This window comes from Oryctolagus cuniculus, chromosome 17 (genome assembly GCF_051225735.1).
Source record: "Oryctolagus cuniculus isolate XC-2025 breed Fujian yellow rabbit chromosome 17, ASM5122573v1, whole genome shotgun sequence".
In the NCBI taxonomy this organism is placed as follows: Eukaryota; Metazoa; Chordata; class Mammalia; order Lagomorpha; family Leporidae; genus Oryctolagus; species Oryctolagus cuniculus.
In genome coordinates, this window is record NC_142883.1 from 19,611,418 (window position 1) to 19,632,062 (window position 20,645).

General features: G+C 47.4%; 1 long non-coding RNA gene and 1 other non-coding gene across 4 annotated transcripts; both read left to right on the plus strand.

The window, feature by feature from the left end:
• The first annotated feature begins 8,074 nt into the window (after positions 1 to 8,074).
• LOC149121123 (uncharacterized) lies at positions 8,075 to 20,082 on the plus strand. Of its 3 annotated transcripts, none has more exons than XR_016224112.1 (3): positions 9,467 to 16,204; positions 18,971 to 19,078; positions 19,327 to 20,082. It is a non-coding gene; the product is annotated as an uncharacterized LOC149121123 (long non-coding RNA). The 3 variants fall into 3 exon arrangements; XR_016224113.1 differs by having other exon boundaries at positions 18,975 to 19,078; XR_016224111.1 differs by lacking the exons at positions 18,971 to 19,078; positions 19,327 to 20,082 and adding an exon at positions 18,027 to 18,480 and having other exon boundaries at positions 8,075 to 16,204.
• On the plus strand, positions 8,083 to 8,273 carry LOC127484557 (U2 spliceosomal RNA). The gene has a single exon (XR_007911619.2). It is a non-coding gene; the product is annotated as a U2 spliceosomal RNA (small nuclear RNA).
• Positions 20,083 to 20,645: the final 563 nt, after the last annotated feature.

Genomic DNA, 20,645 nt, shown 5'->3' on the forward strand with positions numbered 1-20,645 from the left:
ACCGGGAGGAGGGGTCACCAGACGGGCGCACGGGCTAGTGCTGTCCCTTTAAGCGGTGCAGACTGAGGAAGGGGGCTTGTTACCGGAGAATGGCAGGGTTCTTGTCTTCACGCAAGAAAGAATTCAGGTGCGAGACAGAGGGTAGTGGAAAGTAAAATAGCTAAGTTCATTAGGGAAGGGACGTCCATAAGAACGGACGGGCACCTCTGCAGACAGAACCTGAGAGAGTGCCCAGTCGCTCGGACTGCGGGAAGAGCGAGGTTACATGGTTGGGTGGAGAGAACACACCTGGTCAGGCAGGCAGGCGGCTCAGCGTGGAGGCAGAGGGCTGAGCGCGCAGTCCGGTTGAGGCTGGGGGGTTTCAAGGAGATGGGTCTTTGTCTTCACACATCTCCTCCTGAAACAAACGACTTTATGGGTGTAAATATGAGAAACTCCTATCTGAGTTTTCCCCCAGAAGTTATCAGGAGGAGGCCTAGCTGGCGCCACCCTGATTTTAGAGGAAGGGTGAGCAAGATCCCTGGGGGACCGGGATCTAAGCAGGGTAACGGGGGCGATGCGTAGACACGGACGGACAAGTCACAGTGACAGGAACTCAAGGGCGACACCACCATACAGCTCCACGTATTCCCCTCTCATCTCATTCCCAGCACAGGGACACTGAAGCCAACCTGGCTCCCTGATCAACCGACCCCAGCACCCCAGGTGGGGCAGTGTGGGGCACACGTTTGGTCAGCTTGAGAGCCTTTGTCTACACCAGGGTGCCTGGGTTCCAGTCCCTGGGGACAGCAGGGTGCGCCCCCACGGGGGAACACGTGACATCAAAAAGCAGGCTGTAGAGGTTTTCTCTTTAGCTGTTGCCAGTTTGTGGTGGGCTTGGAAGATGCCCCAGTGTTGGGGCTTCTGTCTCACCTGCTGTCAGGTAGGAAGTCAGAAACTGAGCCCGTGTGTCTGTGTGTGTGTGTGTGTGTGTGTGTGTGGGAGACAGGCCTGCAGCAAGAAAACCTCAGACACGCCTGAAGGGAAGCCCCCGACTCAGCCCAGTGCCAGCAAATCTGGGGAGGAATTTGCTAATTTTCTCCCAACAAACCCTTCCTCCAGGACTCTCCATTCTTTGTCCTGGAGGAGGGGGGAGGTGGGTAAACAGACCCCCTTAAAATCCTAGGGAATCCAAAGGGATGGACCCTCAGCCCTCTGCCTCTCTGCGGAGCCACCTGCCTGGCCTCATCCTCTGCACTCAACCATGTAACCTTGCTCTCCCCCAGTCTGAGTGACTGGGCGCTCTCTCTCTCGCTGTCCCTTCCCTCCTGACAGATGCCCTGTCCCCAGTAAAGCCTTATCACTCTGCTCTAGGTCTCACGCCTGAATTCTTTCTTGCGTGAAGACAAGAACCCCCAGCTTCCATGGCCTTCCCTCCGGGAACATTTCTGCCAACCACGAAGGGACTTCCACACAAGAAGGAGGGGGGAGGGGAAATGCCTGGGTCTAAGGCTGGCCTTGCAGGTTTCCCCACCTAAGCTAGAGAGACACCTTAATCCATGAACCCTTACAACCCGATGGATGGGTCTCTCTCTGCGGCTCATGGAAACTTTTCCTTCAGCCCCGCAGGAGTCTGACTGCCTCTTTGTGTTGTGATGTGCTTCCTGTCCGAAGCACTGGGCTCACACGCTGATGATCGGCCCTCTTCTGTGCTGCTGTCCCTGACTTGGCTGATGAGAGTTTTCACGTGTCTTGGAGGTTTCCTGTTTTTCTATTGCCAGTACTGAGTCTTGATTGGGAGAACTGTGTCTCAACGTTGTTTACGTTATCTGCCTATTTGTAATGTTTGAGGGATTACCTCAACTCTGATCAGATCTGGCCCACAGCCTTGGTAAAATGCTCGGGTTAAACGTACTCTTTTGGCTAAACGGTTCGACTCTTCGACAGTTTCAGTTCTAAACCGAGTCTTCTGACTTTGAGGCTTCCAGTCGGATCCCTGGACCTCTGAAAGAATGAGACTCTGATTTTGTTAAAATAACAGCTGTTTAGTCGATTCAGATTATGTCAAGTATGCTAAAAGGTTATAAATGATGTCAGGCCTGTGTTGTATTCGTGTTATCGCTTTCCAGCTAGAGTGGTCTTATAGTAAACGAGAGTAAATTCTGTGTATACAAGCCTTTATGTTGGTAACTACAGTCAGCCAATACAGATTGGTTCAAAATCCGGTTAACCCAAATGCCCTCCGGTTTGCTTGGTTCGCTCGGTTTACCCGTGTTTCTGATACGCTTTAACCGTGTTTCTTTAAAAGATGAGGGTCTTTTCAAAGTTGTGAGCATGCACTAGTGTCTCTGCTTGCTGTCCAGGAGGTGTCATCTTTATCGGGTACTTAAGAACAGGGAAATGTAATTTTGACCTCAAAAATAATGCAGATAATGGTGTGTATTCAACTTCAGTGCCTTAAATCATCTAGGCATCGTTACTAAGTTAAACTTGGGAAAATGTATTATAACACCTTAAATTCTGTAAGGGAGACTGGTGGGACTTATTAACATGTATTCTCATAGGTTGGCCATACATGACAATTCAAGACTACTTAAAAGTAACTTCGGGTGTAAGTTTCAGAAGGTCTGAGCAAGTCACAAAAAGATAAGAAAAGTTTACGATTTTAAAATCTTGTTTACAGAGTTTTCTACAAGTTGAGTGTTTTGTGTGTTTTGTGTGTGTGTGTGTTTTTTTTTTTTTTTTGACAGAGTGGACAGTGTGAGAGAGAGACAGAGAGAAAGGTCTTCCTTTTGCCGTTGGTTCACCCTCCAATGGCCACCGCGGCTGGCGTGCTGTAGCCAGCGCACCGCACTGATCCGATGGCAGGAGCCAGGTACTTCTCCTGGTCTCCCATGGGGTGCAGGGCCCAAGTACTTGGGCCATCCTCCACTGCACTCCCTGGCCACAGCAGAGAGCTGGCCTGGAAGAGGGGAAACCGGACAGAATCCGGCGCCCTGACCGGGACTAGAACCCGGTGTGCCGGCACCGCCAGGCAGAGGATTAGCCTAGTAAGCCGCGTCGCTGGCCAAAGTTGAGTGTTAATGCCAAAGTCACACGGACCTAAAATCGAAGTCCGAGCTTCTGTTAGGACAATGCGTTTTTTTAAAGTGCATATAAATATGTCAGTAAATATCTGGAAATGGTCTCAATCGTAAATCTTAAAATCTGCTGTTGTAAAAACTGCACCGTCTCCTTTTAACAGTGTCTGTTTAATTGGTTGCTCTGTGCCATTTCTAGAGTTAGGTCCTGTAAGCTCTTTTTGACTGTTAAATTGTTCCAAGTTATGTGGTGATTTCGTGTGCTAACTCTTATGTTCGAGGTTTTTATTTCTGCTTTATTCAACAAGAGACATGGAATTTGTGTTCCGTCGAAGGAATCTATTGTGTACTCTACTGTCTCTTAAGTTATGATTGATGAAAAGCATCGAGCCTTAAAAGTCTAAGTTATTTTAAATGTCACTATGATTAGATCTGGTCTAAAAGTGTTAAAATCGCCCTGACTACATGGATGGATATCACTTCACAGTGTTAAGGAATTCTGCTTTGCCCAGATACTTTAAGTTCTCTTGGCATCTTTAGCAGACTTTCTGAAAATCAAAGTTCTAAATTCTCCAGAATTTGATATTTCCAGAGGGGCTACTGCAGATGCCAAGAGATCTCTCTCATCTCGCAGAGATAATAACCAGTTGGGCTATTTGGATTAAAGGTGCTGCCAAGATGTGACATGATGCTAAACTTCAGGTAGAAGCATGTTTCTTTCTAGCTGCTCCAGCCCCTGGCTCTGAAGCCAGATCCTTTAAAGGGAGATGACGAAGTCTCCATGCAGCTGACGCTGAATAACCGGGCATTGTTAGTTCAAACGTGGATCACACGGAGGTCCAGCCCAAAGGGAGAGTGTTGCAAAAGAGACTTGGAGATGCTTGGAGATGGTTATGAGGCAGATGCTAGAGACCTGGGTTCCAGGAGCCCAAGAAAGCTCTAGTGTCCACAGGCTACACGGTGGAAACCCGGAAGCCCCAAAACTTAAACTTATGGGCTACACGGTAACACTAGTTAAACCCGGCAACCCAGGCCCATAACCCACTGGCTACACGGTAAATATCCAGAAGCCAAAGGATGGCAGTAACACACCGGTTGAACGCTGCTTAAATCTGAAGGCCCAGGGAGTCAGGCTAAGCAACCAGAGAGACCCGACTGGCTGCCTCATTTCTCCTCTCTTCTCTTCCAGAAGGGAAGCTACTACTGTTCTGCAGGACTCTCCACTGTGATGCACGGTTTGATCCCCAGACCTTATATAAGGGATGACTGACCTTTTCTGTACTAATGCCTGGCCACAGTATAGAGGACCAAACAGCATAGCCAGAAAATGAGAGGTTAAACTATGAAGTAATGTCACAGCTAGCCTGATTCTTACCTAAAAGGTCTCTTCATGGGCATGGTTATAGCTCACAGGAAAATACTAAGTGTCAGAATTTGCCCATGACCATAGTTGTCTAGCTCCCCCTGATGACATTAAAGCAATCTTCAAAAATCAGGGTTGGGTTGAGCACCCCTTGACTGACATCATAGAGGCTGCCCCTGCTTTATTAGAGACCAGAACGAGGAGCAAGCTTGCAGCAGGAGCGATGTAAGGATAGGCAACAGGCCAATCAATGGCTGTTCTGCACGGTGATCTGCCGTCAAGGAGACCCAACAAGGCCAGTCCACCCCAAACGGCACCCGTTTCCGATGTGAGGAGCCAGGGCGTTGGGCAAGCAGCCGTCGTGACAGAAACTGCCTCCTGTCAGCTCAGCCGAGAGCAAGGCCACTGGACACGGAACTGCCCTGGGGTCGAAGGACCCCTGGTTCAGAACCGCAGACCCTGTGGCTCCGAGCTTAAAGCCTTTGGCTCTGCCCAGCCTCTGCCCAGCTTCCAGCTCTAGCCACTGCTGTTGAGGGGATGGCCTAGGGTCAGTGAAACATAAGTTGCCTATTTGTACCAGCCTCCTGTTCAGCTCTCCTCCTAGTCCAGCTTCATAATGGGAGTCAACAGGGTGCCTCTCTTAAGGAGATTCTCATCTCTCTTCTCTTCTGGCACCCCACGCGTAGGTCTGGGCCTCACACACCCAGCCAGGCCTTGATGTCTATCCAAATATTCTTAACCCTGAAAGCCCTTCCTGCTGATATCAGAAATGGCCTCTCAAAATATATATCCAACTGTGGCCCCTTAAAGTTCCCCGGAAGCACCATCTGGGATGCCACGTATGTTACCGGCATTTGGGGTGCCATATGATATCAGAAATGACCCCTAAAATATATATGAAAATGTGGCTCCTTAAAGTTCCCCAGAAGGCCCATCTGGGTTTCCACATATGGTACTGAAATTTGAGGTGCCATACGATATCGCCATATGCTTGTTAATAAATCCCCAATATTAATAAGCCCGAGAGGGCTCTTGCCTAATATTTAGAGAAGAATTCTAAATACCGGCACAGATAAACGAGGCAGCATGGTACATGGTAAGCTTTACTTAGTGCGAAAGATGCATAGGAGAGTGAGAGCTTTATCTAAGAGAGAGAGGCAAATCTGGACTCATACGGAGCACCAGGAACCAGCCACGTGGAGGAGCATCTAGGCCAGGAAGCCTAGGGCGGGTGGTCTGAAGGCCACGGGCCCTGGAGGCACAGGGCTACAGCCAGCCCCCTCCTGGCTAGAGGCCAGGGAAAATAAGAGGGCCAGGACACACGGGGTCCCAGGCTTTGGTCCCAGGCTTTTAACCCACTTCCAAAGGGGAGTGGTTAATTAACCTGATTGGCCGGTGGGCACTCAGGTGTGGCCAGGTAGGGGCCTGAGGTCACACAGAGGTGTGGCAAAGGCACGGTCTTCCAGCTCACAAAGCTAATTGACTTTAACCTATACACCTGCCTACTTCACTGCCAGTTCCTAAAAACAGGGCTTTGAGTAACAGCACCTATTTGGATGGGTCCTCACCGAGGACTTAAAGGGCCTATCTCTTGAAGGGGTGCAAAGTAATCCAAAATGTAGATGGTTAAATGTAAATGATTTATTAGTCTGCTCCCCTTCCCAGCCTGAGATTCTGGTCTTATCCATCGGCTTAACTTCCTAGCAAAACGAGCTACTAGGTATCCAGAAGAAAAGGCATGACCGGTCCCTTAGAGAGTGAATTATTTAACCCTTCTCCACTCCCCTGGGGAGAGAAGACCAGCGCCAGAGAGGATATGGGCCATGCAGCAAATGCTTACTTCTGCAAACCTCAGGCAGTCCCACCTTTTCCCTAACAGGTAACCGATTCCTAGATGCAGGGAAATAGCACAGCTCCTACACCAGGCTCTCAGCAGGGAGCCAGAGCAGAGCCCCCTCCTTTGGGAAAAGCAAGCAAACAAGGCTCAGCTTTTATCCACTGAAAAGCTGCCAGGACTAGGGCTCTCACAAAGGGATTGCAAATTCAGGCCTTCAAACAGGCAGGCCCTAGACCTGCGACCTGCTGCCCGAGAAAGTGCCCCGAGCCAGGGTCAAACTAAAGGGGCAAAAGTCATGTTCATGCTTTCTTGGACGAGGCCAGACAACTCCAGGGCCAGGTCAGACAAGACTAAAATATCTGGCCTAACACCACATCTGGTCATGGAAATGCTGGTCACTGCCTCTCCTTGGCGACACAGCACCAAGCACATTCTGTGCTCGCTGCAGACTGTTGCCCCTTAACATCCTTGCGTGTCCTCTCTCTAACAGAACACAAGCCATCTGCTCCAGATGCCTCTAGGACATGGCTTCCAGCCTACTCATCGGGCGAGGTGACCCGCTCTCTGGACCAAGCAGGACCATGCTTCCCGAGGCCACTCTCAAGCACCACAGGACAGAGAGCAAGAGAAAAACACCCATATCCCCCTGGACGCCCACTTGTCAGCTTCGGAAGTAGCTAGAAGACAGAACCCCACCCATTTATCCCCATAAAAGAATTACGGGTATTCTCTCTTGAGGGGGGATATGTCAGGTAGGAAGTCAGAAATTGAGCCTGTGTGTGTGTGTGTGTGTGTGTGTGTGTATGTGAGAGAGAGAGAGAGACAGGCCTGCAGCCCAGCACCTGCTGCGGAAACCCAGGAGCCCAGACCCTGGTCACCTCCCAGGTGGTCCCAGCCCTTCCCCAGGAAAGCTCCCAGGAGAATTCTCTCTCCTCAGGACCAAGGGGTTACCTGATAACGGGGGCAAGAAAACCTTCTCAGACAGCCCACCCACGGAGCCCACCACAGAGCTCCGGGCTCCCAGCCGGCTTCCGCCATGTGGGACTCAACCCGCGGATGGAAGCTTCTGTGTGACTGTCTTTCCGGTAAGTAAACAAATCATTAAGAATAAACAGAAACCCCCTTTCTTGAGGCGTCCTTCCACTGGGATCCAGGTCCCCCCCCCCCCCAGGCATCCGCGTCCTTGGGGCGGAGGCGGCAGCAGCAGTCGGTGCGCCCCGCACGGCCTGCCCAGCGCTGGGGCCGCCCTTTTCGTCGGTCCTCGTCCTCGGGACGCTCTCCACGCTAGTTGAAGTGTGTCAGCTGCAAACGAGCTCCAGTGAAACACAAGGCCCCTCTCACAGCGGCAGTCGGTGCGGCGGCCGGTCCCCCGCGGTGCGGGTCCCGCCCCAGCCGGGAGTCACGAGTACGCGGCGGAACCGCCGGCTCTCTCCGGCCCTCGCGGGAGAACCCGGGAACTCCGTGCGGAGGCCGCGCTGCCCACAAGGCCGAGCCACGTGGCCATGTTTCCGCGGGGTGGCGCGCGGTCCCTGGGGCGGGGCGGGGCGGGTGCATGCAGATGAGGACGGCGGGGGCGTGACATGCAGATGAGTGCGGCCGCGGCGGTGGGGCGGGGGAGGAGAAGGGAGGAGGGGGGAGGGGGGCCGGTCCCGAGCGCGGGCGAGGAATCGCCCGCGTGGACGATGAGGGCGATAGGGCGGCGTGGCCTGCGGGGCGCGCGCGGGCCCGAGGAGCGGCGGGGGCGGGGCGGGGCGGGGCGGGAGTCACCGCGCGTGAAAGGTGCGCGGCGGGGGCGGGCGGCGGCGCGCGCGCAGGGGCCCGGCATCGCTTCTCGGCCTTTTGGCTAAGATCAAGTGTAGTATCTGTTCTTATCAGTTTAATATCTGATACGTCCTCTATCCGAGGACAATATATTAAATGGATTTTTGGAGCCGGGAGTTGGAATAGGAGCTTGCTCCGTCCACTCCGCGCATCGACCCGGTATTGCAGTACCTCCGGGCACGGTGTATCCCTTCGGGGAATACAACGCGGTCTCAAAGGCAGACTTCACCCAGCTCGTGGGCTTGCTTGCCCAGAAACGTCTGGGGCTTCTCCTTGCTCGTGTTTTGTGCTGTTTCCCCTGCGTGTGCAGACGAACAGCAGACCAACCACACCGGCCAGCCTAGACGTCTCGCTGTCCAGCCCCAATGGCAGTGGTCCACCTCTGGGAGCCAACCAGCCTGCACCTCCCAACAGGGGACTCTGACATACGTAGCTATTGCCTCCAAGCCCCACATGGGCGCCGGTTCTGCTCCCACCTCTTCCGTTCTAGCTCTCTGCTACGGCCCCTGCACCCGCATGCATGGGAGACCCAGGAGAACCTCCTGCCTCCTGCCTTTGCATCCCACCAGAGAACCAGAGCATGCAAGACCTCTCTCTACCTCTCTCTCTGACCCTGTCTTTCTTTCCTTTCTTTCCCCTCCCCTCCCCTCCTCTGAAATTTTCATTAAAAACAGCCAGGCCCCAGGAAGATGGGCTAGGAAAGGCCAGCAGGGGGCTCTGAGCCCTTGACCACTCCCAGAAGGAAATAGGGGTGGGAGAGGGCTCCCCTCCCCGTACACTTCCTCACTGGGTTCAGGCCTCTCCAGGCTCATGGGCCCCTAAGTTCAAAGTCTCTTTAGCTGAGGGGAGAAGGGGCAGGAAGAGACAGAAAGAGCCCCCCCCCTTCCCCTGCATTGGCTGTGGCAGGGGCAAGGGCGTTACATTCAGTCACAACGGGAGTCTCCCCCACACCTCTAAGCCACCGCACATAGGCCAGAGGGCAGTGGGAGCTGGGGGGCCGGCAGCAGCAAGACATTTTCCCCCCTGGCCCGTCACCCCCTTATTGCGTTAGAGACAACATTGTCTTTTCACAGACGCTAACACTGTGGAGACCAGGGAGCAGCAGGTGGAGGAGCCCTTCCACCCCGAAGGCAGCTTTGTCCCCCCAACACAAATAAATAAATAAATACATAAAAAGAAATATTGTGTGGGCCGGTGCCACGGCTCACTTGGCTAATCCTCCGCCTGTGGTGCTGGCACCTCGGGTTCTAGTCCAGGTTGGGGCGCCGGTTCTGTCCCTGCTGCTCCTCTTCCAGTCCAGCTCTCTGCTGTGGCCCGGGAAGGCAGTGGAGGATGGCCCAGGTCCTTGGGCCCTGCACCCGCATGGGAAACCAGGAGGAAGCACCTGGCTCCTGGCTTTGGATTGGAGCACAGCGCGCCGGCCGTGGCGGCCATTTGGGGGGTGAACCAACGGTAAAAGGAAGACTTTCTCTCTCTCTCTCACTGTCTAATTCTGCCTGTCCCCCCCAAAAAAAAATTTTTTAAATATTGTCTTAATTTGGAGCTTTTTAACAGGTTCTTTCAAATGTAAATCAAGGAAATTGGCAGATGGAAAACATCACAAGTATAGAAATGTGTGCTAGATAAGAAAGGTTAAGAAGATAAAAGGTTTTTTTGAATAAAGAAAGGACATGGTTTGTAAGAATGACTTCATCCTGATGGCTGGTTTACTCTTGACTGGAATGGAAATGATAGAACATTTCAAGTAAGTTGAAGAGGGTGTGATGAAGTCACAGAACGTTATAACAAATAAATTTTTAATCCAAATCTATTCTATTTTTTGTTAACATAGAATTATAATCTGATAATCCTCTATTAAGGAAATAAGATTTTTGCAATACATATGTTAGGAAACTTTTTTTAAAGATTTTATTTATTTATTTGACAGGTAGAGTTACAGACACTGAGAGATAGAGAGAGACAGAGGTCTTCCATCTACTGGTTCACTCCTCAAATGGCCGCAATGGCCGGAGCTGCATCGATCCGAAGCCCAAGAGCCAGGAGCTTCTTCCCAGTCTCCAACGCTGGTGCAGGGGCCCAAGGACTTGGGCCATCTCCCACTGCTTTCCCAGGCCATAGCTGAGAGCTGGATTGGAAGAGGAGCAACCGGGACTCGAACCACCGCCCATTTGGAATGCCGGCGTCACAGGGGGAGGATTAAGCTAGTGCGCCATGGCACCAGCCCCTAGCAAACAGTTTTTAATTGTCTTAGAAATCTGTTTAAAACTTGTAGCATCTCCTTTTGATCTTTTTTTTTTTATTTTTTTTATTTTTTTTTATTTTTGACAGGCAGAGTGGACAGAGAGAGAGACAGAGAGAGAAAGGTCTTCCTTTTGCCGTTGGTTCACCCTCCAATGGCCGCCGCTGCAGCCGGCGCACCATGCTGATCCGATGGCAGGAGCCAGGATCCAGGTGCTTTTCCTGGTCTCCCATGGGGTGCAGGGCCCAAGCACCTGGGCCATCCTCCACTGCACTCCCTGGCCATAGCAGAGAGCTGGCCTGGAAGAGGGGCAACCGGGACAGAATCCGGCGCCCCAACCGGGACTAGAACCCGGTGTGCCGGCGCCGCAAGGTGGAGGATTAGCCTATTGAGCCACGGCGCCGGCCTGATCGTTTTAATTGGCGACTCTGTTCAGTGTTTTAGCAAGCTCCAGTAAGCTCGTCTCTCTCCCTAGTCCTGACTCTGTTAAAACTGTTCCAAAGCATGGGATTCGACTCAATGCCCCAGCTCTTAAATTTAAGGTTTTATTTCTGAGTCTTGGAACAACCAAAGAGACACAGATTTTGTGTTATGTTAAAGTAATCTATTATGTTCTCTTGATGTCTCTGTTAAATTCTACTTGTTTAAAAACACCTGAGTTTGTGTTAAGAATTATGATTTGTTTGAATATATGCTTATCCTAAAACATTTGAGTAATCACCTTGTCACAGGGATCAAATTTGGTCTATATTATGTCATCGTGTTAAGGGATCTTATTTCAACCAGATATTTTAAGCCTTCTTGGCATCCTTGACAGGCATTCAAAAAAAAAAAAAAAAAAAGATAAGAAAGAAGAAAAAAATCAAAGGATATGTGTCTCTCATCTTGTAGAGACACCAACGAAGCAGGCTATTTGGATTATATTAGAAGTACTGTCAAGATGTGAAGTGGTGCTACCTTTTAAGTTTTGATAATATAAAATGCTACCGCTACAAATGTCTGTAAGTTAAAAAGTCTAATGACCTTGTGTTACCAGACACGATGGTTATCCTAATGAGAAAGCCCTAAAGGCCTAAAAGGGTTAAATGTTCTGTAAAATCCTGCAGGTGCTTTTGGAAATACTGTGTGAAGTAAGCGAGTGCCTCTTGTTGGTTAATGAGTTTAGAAGTTTACACGTGGCAACTTAAAGTCTTTGGCCATCCACAGTTTTATATATCAAATTTGCTGCTCATAAAACTAAAGCGTTGTTATTCTGATGGACTTTTTCCAGCCACTTCTATTGTATTCAGAACTTTGGGGTAACTCTGTAAACAGATGACGCCAATAATGTATTACAGATACCAACCGAGAGAAAGTATGGTTAACTGAGGTTACTAAGAGCAGCAAGTCATTCGAACCAACTGGTAATTTACCAAAAGGAGTTAAAGAATTTTTTTTTTTAAAGCTATTACTGAAACTGCTTTATTGTGCTATCTTGTATGTTATGTTATATGTATACACATATGGTATGTCTACACGGGAACATTTATTAAGAGCTTTATTTTCATTGGCTTATAGAGAACAGATTGCTCATAAATTTAAACTGCTAAAATTAATCAAAGATACATTTTGATTCCTGTGACCTGAATCTCTGTATCAGAAGCTTTAAATCTGTTGGTAGAAAGAAACGAAATGTTTTTATATGTTTGTGCTTGAGTTTGCTGATTCAACAAGCCACATCATGTCAGATATTTAAGAGATGTTTCCAAACACATGTATTCTTAAAACTTACAGGAGGCATCGGACCTTCTGTTAAATGTTCTCCTAAGTGGTTATCTAAAGGGTGACATCGCTTGCTAAGTCTTCATTTGCTATTGCTATTGTCAGCAAGCAGTCTGGGACTCCCTCCCTCCTCTCTCCAGTCTCTTCAAGATGGGAGACTGAGTATTCAGAAGGACGCTCCAAGAGGCACCACTTGGCTTTTGGATCTTAGAAAAGGGATGGCTAACATTTTCTGTGATAATAGCATAGGCAAAAGGAGAGCTTAAATTATAATTTCACAGCTAGGTTGACTTCGCCTTGGGCACGGTAAACAGGCAAAACCTCCCTTTCAGACCACGCAAAGGGAGAGAAAGCTTTCAAGTGAGGACACAGCTTTCCTCAGGGGCATTGTCTACCTCACAGAAGAGCCACTACCAGAACCACTACTACGCCTGTGACTGTAGACTTCTAGTGTGGGCCACAAAGGTCTGCTTTAACCAAAACCAGGAGGAAGAGAAAGCTAGGCATCAGAAGCAACGTAAAGATAGGTGGAGGCCCATTAAATGTAACTCTGCACTCTGAGCGGTGCTGGTTTTTTTTTTTTTAATTTAATTTTATAATGAAGCAAACGATGGTGCCTGTCTTAGGTTGTGGGTTCCACCTGCACATTCTTACCCGTCATCAGAATCCATCGTCATCGATGAATCCCTGTCTTAGGTTGCTATGTGCGGCAACCCATCTTACCCGTCATTGACTACCCACCGTCTTATCTTCTGAGGGACTTCCAAGGCCTAGTTAGAAAATACACGAAACACCTGCCGACAAGACGGGCTGTAAGGAGGCTTATGAGGAAGATTACAATCCCCACAAACAGTTCTTTAAGCCAGGAGAAATTTGGCAGCCAGGATGTAAGCCAATTGAATAAGCTTTTGGACCCTTTGTCTTGAGTCAAGTAAGAAGCAAGTTCTGTGCGTTTTTGGATTTCAATAGCAATACTATGAGAGTCATCAGTAAGATTAAAACAACACATATTCTTAACTTGATTGCATTTTTGTGATGTAATAAGAGAAGATAATCAATGGCTGCACTATTATCTAGAATACCCTGCCGCAATACTTGTTGTTGTTCGTTTGAGAAGGATAGGGCAGTTGAAGAATGATCGATATTTTTTTAAAGCCAGTTAAATTTAGCAGTGGGGGGTTGTATACCAACTTTAGTGACACTAATGTTGATAAGTTCTGATAACCCACTACCATCGGACCAGCCTGACATTAGGCGAGAGATGAAACATATAGCCAAATATCAACTATTTTTGATTACAAAAGGAGGTTTGGTACAAAGTTTTAAATGATGAATGTCAGTCCATACAGACTGCAGCGAGGTTAGCACAAATTGCAGAACACACGGAAAACATCCCATACAAAGTAGGAAAAGCAGTAGCGGTCCAGCCAACATTGATAACCAATGAATCCATTGAAACCCTCCAAATGAATAGTGGGTTAGTAATAAACATATGTTGCATTTTACTCTTAAGTTTATCAATAACAGACTCTATATATGGCACATTGTTCGTAATGTTAAAATAACATTCCCCTGGTACAGATTTACAGCTTATATGATCCTTTAACAGCAAATAATCGATAGCTGCTCGGTTTCAGAGTACTCCTGGATGAACTTGATCCAATTCTTCAGCTATACTGGATAGCGCAGTAGCAGTAAGATTGATTGTTTTGGTCACCAAACATGTAAGCCTTCGTAGTCCACGATTATTTCCATAAACCAATCCAGGAACTCCCACTAGCTGTATAGCCATGGTGAAAGCAGGTCTCCAATTACGATGACATCATCACCACAGTTCTCAGGGAATGAGCGTCCCTGTCCTGTCTTTGGAAATACAGATGTTAAAGCATTGGGGCCACACGGCCCAATGAGCGGTTGTGAAAATCATCAGGGGCTAACAATGTAAAAGCAAATTGGTTGCATAAAAATACCCATCCCTTAGGAGCCCGCGTCCCATACCAGTACCGGATCAGGTCCATTCGATTGATTGGTGATAGGACCCCTCCATTTCACCATTGCTCTTTTCGCAGCTGTGTGGATGCCAGTGTTGATCAGCTGCAATACGACCATCTTTATCCAATGTGAAAAAATTTAAAATGAATAAAGCATGTGAGAGCCATTTGTTAGGAGAATGGGCAAGAATCCCAAACTCCCCTTTTTTAATTTTATTAAAGCATTGCTTTAAAGTATTATGTGTACGTTTAACAATGCCTCGACCCTGAGGATTATAAGGAATGTCAGTAACATGAGATATAAAAAAGTTACACAAAGATTTTTAAAAGAGGCAGAGATATAAGCAGGTTCATTATCCATTTTAATCTGCTTTGGAGTTCCTAGGGAAGCAAAAGCTTGTAATAACACGTCTTGTGGCTTCACCTGTATGTAAGGAAGCAAATATAAATCCAGAACAAGTATCAGTAGACACACGTATATATTTTTGTTTACCAAATTCCATGAAGTGGGTGATATCCATTTGCGATAGTTGATTGGGGAATAAACCGCGAGGATTAATTCGAAGGTGAGGTACTGGTAACTGGATGGAGCAAGTAGAACAGAATGTTACAATTTGTCGAGCTTGTTCTCGAGTCATATTATGTTTTAAGCGTAACGTATGCCCATTTAAATGATGTAAAACGTGATCTCCTGTTGCTGTATCAATAGAATATATGCATAGAGCAGAATGTGCCACACGATTGCCCTCTACCAAAGGTCCAGGAAGATTGGAATGTGCTCGAATAGGACCTATAAAGAAAGGGCAGGTATGCTGCCGAATGACAGTGCAAATGCGAGAACACAAAGGAGAGGCAGCTGAGGATCCAGGAAGGAATGAACAAGTTTCCAATCGAGGCACCGACAGGAACACATATTTGCTATCGGTGTATGTGTTAACCGCTACATCCAAAGTAGACTGCAATGCAAGTGCAACAGCAGCTAATTCAACTAGCTGTAGAGATGAAAAAGAGGTGTTAATAACTGTACGGTGACCATCACAAATTACAGAAGCTTGACCAGTGTTGGCACCCTCTATAAATATCAAGCCAGCATTCTCTAAGGGTTGAAAGCTTGCATTTCGTGGAAATACACAGGAATGATGTCATAAAAATTGTATCACTTTATCTGCTGGATAGTTATTACGACCTTGTCCTGAAAAAGAAGCTAATGCAAGAGGCCAGCCTTCAGTGAAAGACAGGAGCCATATTAGCTGTTTGTTAGTATATGGTTGGTTGACATATACATGTCAGCTCTATTTCAAATATCTTTTGTACATTTTAGTCTCCCTTTAGCAATAATCTCAGCTATTGCATTATAATATGGTACAAGATTCTTTTGAAGGGTAGCCTGTAAATATATCCAAAGTAAAGGGGCCTCTTGCCACAACAGAGTGGTGGGTAAATAATCTGCAATCAAAACAATAAGAATTAAAGGTTGATTACAATCAATGCAAGAAACACAGCTCTGAGATAAGGCTTGTTGTACCTTTTGCAAGGCTAGGCATGCTGCGGGAGTAAGCACTCCTTGGGAGGTAGGGGAACTGTCTCCCTTCAGGATATCGAATAAAGGTTTAAGTGTGGGCATCCACAGGTAGTCACTCCCTTTGTTTACACTTAAACATATGGAGACTTCCCCGGCACTGACAATTGGGCTAGGGAGATTCCGGGAAGAGGCAAGAAGAACCTAAACCTTTCACAAGAAATGATACAGATAATCAGTCACACCTATAACCTGCATTTGTCACCTAAGTGTTTTATTGTACCCTTGTAATCAATAATTAAGAACCTTATTGGGAACTCTTTGTAACCTTAAGAGCCTTTTTGATATGTAAATCTTTTGTGCTCCTTCTTGTAATCAACTGGTCATGTTTAAATACTACTGGATTTATTCAATAAACAAGCCTTGATCAGGACTTGTCTTGGCTCCATTCTTTGCGTCCCTTTCTCCGCATTCCCACTCTCTGTTTCAGGAAAACCCAGTTCATCGTGCTGCAGGCCGGCACAAATGGCGCCCGAATGTGGGACCTGAGAATTAGAGAAGCAGTGAGGAACCTGGATTCATGGAGTCACGACTATAGAGGTATACAATTTGTGGTGAGTACCCGACACCAAAATTGTGGAGATTTATTTTGAGCAGGCATTATGGGACAAGCATTGGGAAAAATCCCCCAATAGTAAAGGCAGTGAAGGCATTATTGCAGACGCAAGGAATAGGGTTAAAAAAGAAAGTAATAGAGCAATTTATAGAAACCATAGAAATTGCATGTCCTTGGTTTATTGAAGAAGGCCTTGTAGATGAGATGCATCGGGAGGACATGAGAAAATTGAGGAAGCCAGAAGCTGTGATGGCGAGGATAATCAATCCTGCCGATCCTCTAGTTCTATGGAAAAGGTTACTCCCTCCGCCCCTCCCTTTAAATTATTTATAAAAAAACAATGATAAAAAATTATCCCTTTGTCAAGAAGGGGAATGTTTGCCAAATATCTTAAAAAGAATGTCACTCAAACCCTGAGAAAAGCAGCACAGCAAGGCCAGGAGGAAGCCAAAATCTTTTTTGATGCTTTTCCAGTGAAAGTACATACAGAAGATGGCCAAGAAATGCCAGTCACCATCCAGTCCCCTTTAAAATGTTAAAGGATTTAAAATCTGCTCATGATGCATATGAGCCCACTGCTCCCTATACCTATGGCCAGGAGAAAGAGAGAGGAAAAATTCCACAGGTATCTTGACCTAGAGAAAAGTCTTGATTCAATAACCCTTTCCAACCTGATAAATGTTTTTCCATCTTTGCAGCTTATGGTAGTTCCGGTATGTCTTGAAAAGCTTTTGTACGCTATTAATTATCTGTTTTAATTGAGTGGTTGCAGTAGCCCTGATTGGATCTGGCTCTGGTTTAAGATCTCAACTTGGTGGCTGTTTTAATTAGACTAGGCGCTATGGAGGTTCCCAGCACTCTTGGTGAAACGGCACACCTACCCAACCCTACAGCCAGTCCTGCTAGGCCCGGGTGTGCACAGTCTTCCCTGTAAATGGGGGACCACAGCCTTTCTCTGCACTCTATTCCAGTCAGTGTGGCCTACTGCACCCAAGCAGGCTTAGCCAGATATCTCTTGGGAAAGGGCTCCACAGGGCCGCTTTTTTAGTCTCCATTTCCAATTCACTAACCTCCTCACTAGGAGGGGGGGCAGGGGAAGTGCCTCTGGCTACTGCTGGCCTTATCTAAGGGAGCAAGAACCTTAATCCATTAACCCTTTCCAACTTGATGGGTTTTTCTCTTTACAGTTAATAAAAACTTAAGCAATGGACTCATACGCTGATAATCAGTTCTTTTCTGTGCTGCTGTAGCTAACTTATCTGATGAGAGTTTTCATGTGTCTTGAAGGTTTCGCATTTTTCTATTGCCAGTATGAGTCTTGATTGGAAAAACTACAATACGAAGCTGTTTACGTTATTTGCCTGTCTTTAATGTTTGAGTGATTACCTAACACTGATCAGATCTAGCCCACAGCCTTGGTTAAATGTACTAATTTTTGACCAAAATGGTTTGACTCACTGATAGTGTAAATTCTAAACCGAGTCTTTCAACTTTGGGGCTTCCAGTCGGATCCCTGGAACTCTCAAAGGATGAGACTCTAAATTTGTTAAAGTAACAGCTGTTTGAGTCAATTCAAATTATACAAAGTGTATTAAAATGTAGTAAATGATGTCAAATCTATGTTGTATTCATGTTTTTGCTTTTCAGCTAGAGTAGTCCTATAAAAATGAGATTAAATTCTGTGTATACAAGCCTTTATGTTGTTAACTAAAGTAAGCCAATACAGATTGGTTAAAAAAGTTGGGCTAATGCAAAAGCCCTTTGGTTCACTTGCTCAGTTTTACATGTCTTTGATATGCTTTAAACTTGTTTCTCTTAAGGATGAAGATCTTTTCAAACTTGTAACCATGCACTAGTGACTGTTGCTGCCCAAGTGGTGTTATCCTTTTGTTTGGAAAAGTAATTTTGACTTTTAATTCAGATAATGGTGTGGTATTCATTAATAACTCAGTGTCTTAAGTCATCTAGGCATCAATGCTAAGTAAAACATGAAAAATGTATTATGTGTACTTTTAACATCTTAAATTTGATAAGAGAGACTGTTTAAGTTTGTCAGCATGTATTCTCATAGGTTGTCCATACATGACAATTCAAAACTATGGAAAAGTAACTACAGGTGTAAAGGTTCAGAAGGTGTGAGCAAGTCATAAAAAGTTGTAAAAAGTTTGATTTTAAAACATTGTTTACAGAGTTTTCTATAAGTTAAATGTTAATGCAAAATTACACTAACCTTAAATTGAAGTCTGATCTTCTTTTATAACAATAGGGTTTTTTTTTTTTTTTTTTTTTTTTTTTTTTTTTTGACAGGCAGAGTGGACAGTGAGAGAGAGAGACAGAGAGAGAAAGGTCTTCCTTTGCCGTTGGTTCACCCTCCAATGGCCGCCGCTGCAGCCGGCGCACCGCGCTGATCCTGGCAGGAGCCAGGAGCCAGGTGCTTTTCCTGGTCTCCCATGGGGTGCAGGGCCCAAGCACCTGGGCCATCCTCCACTGCACTCCCTGGCCATAGCAGAGAGCTGGCCTGGAAGAGGGGCAACCGGGACAGAATCCGGCGCCCCAACCGGGACTAGAACCCGGTGTGCCGGCGCCGCAAGGTGGAGGATTAGCCTATTGAGCCACGGCGCCGGCTTTTTTTTTTAATCTGTACTAATGTTAGTAATTATCTGGAAATGGTCTCAATCGTAAATCTTAAAATCTGTTCTTGCAAAAACTATAATGTCTCTTTTTAACAGTGTCTGCTTAATCAGTTACTCTGCCATTTCTAAAGTTAGGTCGTGTAAGAGCACTGAAGTCAGATGGCCAAGCGCTAACCATAGCAGTGAGCTGTACAAATGGAACTTTCTAGTGAATCCTCCTTACAGGAACACAGCTGAAGGTTAGTCTAAACAAAGGCCTATACAGGGACACCAGCACAGTGGCTCCCAACAACAGGGTGCCTTCCCCAAGAGGTTCACACCTCCCTTAGGATGTACCCCGTGTGAAGAGATCGATAAGCTTGTTCCTCATAACGGACAGAGCCTTCAAGCCCACCGGATTATTATCAGGCCCCTTCTGTCAGTTTCTGTTTGGCTTAGACAGCACCTTTCTTAGGTCCTCTCATAATGACTCTGTCCTTTGTTCTAGACCCTGTCTAGCCCACTCCGGGCCTCATTCCTTTGAATCGTGGCCTCTGCTCTTGCATCAACGGCTCTACTCCCCCTGGCTTATCAATAATCCCTGCAAGTTTGGGACTGGCCATCTCCAGGCTTTCACCTTCCAGCCCTTGTCCTCCCACTCCTGTTCCAGTTTTACCCCAAGAACAGCTCCTTGATTGCTGATAACAAATTAGGTATCAGACCCTCTGAGGACTCTTTTGTGTTATCATGAGCAAGCCAGATAGGGAAATCAGGTCTTCTGACCTCCACTCCAGTGGGCGTCTTGTGCTTGGATTGGTGTCCACAGTTATGTTAGGTAGGAAGTCAGAAATTGAGCCCATGTGTGCCTGAGAAAGGCCTGAAGACCAGCACCCACTGTGGAAGCTCCAGAAGCCCAGCATCCTGCACTTCGAAGTCCTGCCTGGATCCTGATGACCTTCCAGGGAGTCCTGCCCCTTCTACCTGGCCTGGTAAACAGGTGGGGCGATGCCGATGCCAGCCAGGCATCTCCCTGGTAAGTTCAGGGAGAAAAAGTCAGACAGGAATTTTTCGTATTTAACCCAACAAGTGCTTTGTCCGGGAGGAGAAGGAGAAGGAGAGGGGGAGGGGAAAGGCGGGAAGGCAAGACCCATCCCCTTAGGAACCCCAGCCTGCACATGAACTACGCACTCTCTCTCGGATCCTGCCTGGAGAGGTGCCCATCCGTTCTTACGTGCGTCCCTACCCTAATAAACCTTGCTATGTTGCTTTCCCCTGCTGCCTCACGCCTGAATTCTTTCTTGCACGAAGACAAGGACCCTTTGCTTCTCTGGTAACACAACTAGACAAGAACCCTATGGATGGGGGCCGGCGCCGCGGCTCACTTGGTTAATCCTCCACCTGCGGCGCCGGCACCCCATGACGGCGCCAGGTTCTAGTCCCCTACTCCCCTAGTCCCCGTTGCTCCTCTTCCAGCCCAGCTCTCTGCTGTGGCCCGGGAGGGCAGTGGAGGATGGCCCAAGTGCCTGGGCCCCTGCACCCGCATGGGAGACCAGGAGGAAGCACCTGGCTCTGGCTTTGGATCGGCACAGCACCGGCCATGGTGGACATTGGGGGAGTGAACCAACAGAAGAAAGACCTTTCTCTCTGTGTGTCTAAAACTCTACCTGTCAAAAACAAAAACAAAAACAGAAACGATCCTACGGATGGTTCCAGGGTTGGTTTGCCAGCTTGCCATGGCTTACTACTCTACTAGTGGCACCGGCTGGCCCTGTAATTCTAACATTCCTAGCCCTGCTTCTAGGCCCGCGCATTAAAAACTGTGTTACT